This window comes from Sesamum indicum, unplaced genomic scaffold, assembly GCF_026168435.1.
Source record: "Sesamum indicum cultivar Baizhima isolate 11 unplaced genomic scaffold, ASM2616843v1 HiC_scaffold_57, whole genome shotgun sequence".
NCBI classification, from domain to species: Eukaryota; Viridiplantae; Streptophyta; class Magnoliopsida; order Lamiales; family Pedaliaceae; genus Sesamum; species Sesamum indicum.
This window is the reverse complement of record NW_028292422.1, coordinates 2,501-5,017: the sequence shown is the minus strand read 5'-3', so window position 1 is coordinate 5,017 and position 2,517 is coordinate 2,501. Positions and strand designations below refer to the sequence as shown.

General features: G+C 31.3%; 1 non-coding gene across 1 annotated transcript; it reads right to left on the bottom strand.

Moving 5' to 3' along the window:
* Nucleotides 1–2,226: 2,226 nt before the first annotated feature.
* On the bottom strand, nt 2,227–2,314 carry TRNAS-GCU (transfer RNA serine (anticodon GCU)). The gene has a single exon. It is a non-coding gene; the product is annotated as a tRNA-Ser (tRNA).
* Between the last annotated feature and the right edge of the window lie 203 nt (nt 2,315–2,517).

The window sequence follows — 2,517 nt, the reverse complement described above, 5'->3', positions numbered from 1 at the left end:
AAGTCTTAGCAAGACAGCATCTTTAACATACATAAATAATATCTAGATAATAGAAAGAAATAGCAATATATAAACGAATAACTTTTTGAATCTGCATCTTCAAGTGACTCAATAGGATAGATTAAATGATTTCCTACTTTTTGGAGTACCAAAGATTCCACTTCCAAGGAATCATTAAAAATATTTATTAAATATATTTATAATTTAAATTGAAAAAGTTTCCTATTTAGACATCATTATTTAATTTGATTTCATTTGAAGAAAACTGGACAATAAGCATCACGTTTGATCCTCATAGGAAGATAAGTCTTTCTTTTTTAATTGACTCATCACTGATTTAATCTAAAATAGATCAAAAAAAAGAAGAAATAAATCCCATTTTTTTCATTTTCATGAGATGTATAAAAAAACAATGGAAGTTAAGATTTGAATCTTTACTCTTTTCATCTGATTACGAAAATCAAAAAATAATAGGGAGGGGTTTTCGTATCTATCAGATAGACTGAACAGTTGTCACTGTTATAGATATTCTATAATATAGAATTGAAATAATTTCAGTTTAAATAATTTAAGGGATCGCAAATGTTTTTCACAAAAACCAAAAAATTATTGTCATTGAAATAGAACGATACATACCATATAAGCTAAACATTTCCCCATTTTATATGATTCTATCATATGTATTTTCTTTAACATGGGGTTGAGTAATATTTCAATAATTGACTCTTGTGATAAAGTGAATAAAATAAAAGGGATAGGATAAATCACCCCTGCCTCAATCGTTACATAGATTTCCAATTTTTCATTAGAACCAAACACGAAATACCTAAATAAAATGAGATTCAAAGAAAAAATATTGGCTCCATAACATATTTCTATATGATATGGAACTTGATCATTTGTTAATGAGATTCGAAGAGACACGGGTAATTAAATTAATATGGATTAACTCCTATCCACTCCCCTACTTCTTTCTATGGGAATAATGGAGCATAAAAAAATGGATATGCGCTGGGACGGAAGGATTCGAACCTCCGAATAGCGGGATCAAAACCCGGTGCCTTACCACTTGGCCACGCCCCATTTCAATTTCTAATCTACACTAAGAAACAATAATATTGGTATTGGTTGTTTGTCAACTCCAGTCCAAATATCTATATATCTATAGAATAGATTGGTACTAGGATTTTGATACATATAGATATAGAATTCAACTTAATTTATTGATCATTACATAGAATTCAAGTAAGATATTGTATGAAAGTATGATTTCTTCTATTCTCCTTTGAGAATTGGAGGATTTTTGGTTGGGTGGGTTCAAAGAAAAAGAAGGATTTTTTGTCTAGCTTACTTACTTTCTTCCTTTTTCCTTATATCAAAAACTCAATCAAAGTGCAATTATCTCCAAGAACAAAATGTCTGTTATGCTTAATATCGTTAGTTTGATCTGTATTTGTATTAATTCTGCCCTTTATCCGAGTAGTTTTGTCTTCGGCAAATTGCCAGAAGCCTATGCTTTTTTGAATCCAATCGTAGATGTTATGCCAGTCATACCTGTGCTTTTTTTTCTCTTAGCTTTTGTTTGGCAAGCTGCTGTAAGTTTTCGATGAGATCCTTAATAATAATATCTTAGAAAATGCATGATTTCTTCGAGAAAAAATTCTAACAATTGAAAAATCAGATAAGTTTTAGAGTATGAACCCTCGATTCGCACACTGAAATTCTTGGATAGGCGCCATAAATCAGGCTTACCCCCACTTCCTCCCTTTTGACCCTTTTCCAGTGAAAGACCCTAACCCTATTAGGGTCTCCCACAATATCTAATTTGGATATAAACGAAAATTTTTTTTAATGAAAAACAAATGAATTTGTGATAATTCATTTCTATTTCTAGAAAAAAACCTCATTTCTTGGTGTCAAAATAGGATATGTGGTAGAAAAATGGAAGATCTACTCTCTTTTTTTTTCCAAAAAATCATCTTGGAGATTGTGTAATGCTTACTCTGAAACTCTTCGTTTATACCGTAGTGATATTTTTTGTTTCTCTCTTTATCTTTGGATTCCTATCTAATGATCCGGGGCGTAATCCTGGACGTGAAGAATAAAATCCAAAGGGTTTTTTCCTTGGTTAATTTTCAAATTTTCTTAGGATTTTATCTATTCCACACGTTTAACTAAGATTTTCAAAATTTGAAAAAAAAAAATAAATCAAGTCATCAACGGAAACGGAAAGAGAGGGATTCGAACCCTCGGTACGAATAACTCGTACAACGGATTAGCAATCCGACGCTTTAGTCCACTCAGCCATCTCTCCCAATTGAAAAAGATAATTACTACATTACACATAATGTAAGGAGTCTTTCTTTCTCTCTCTTCTTTCTCTATTCTATTATATATAGAGAGATCCACAAATCAGGAAATTCCTTTATCTAAAAGAGGGGCTCGAACGCGCCAACAATTGAACTAAAGAAAAATAAGGAAGACCTCTTTGTGTTGATTTTGTTCGAAAGGCCCTTC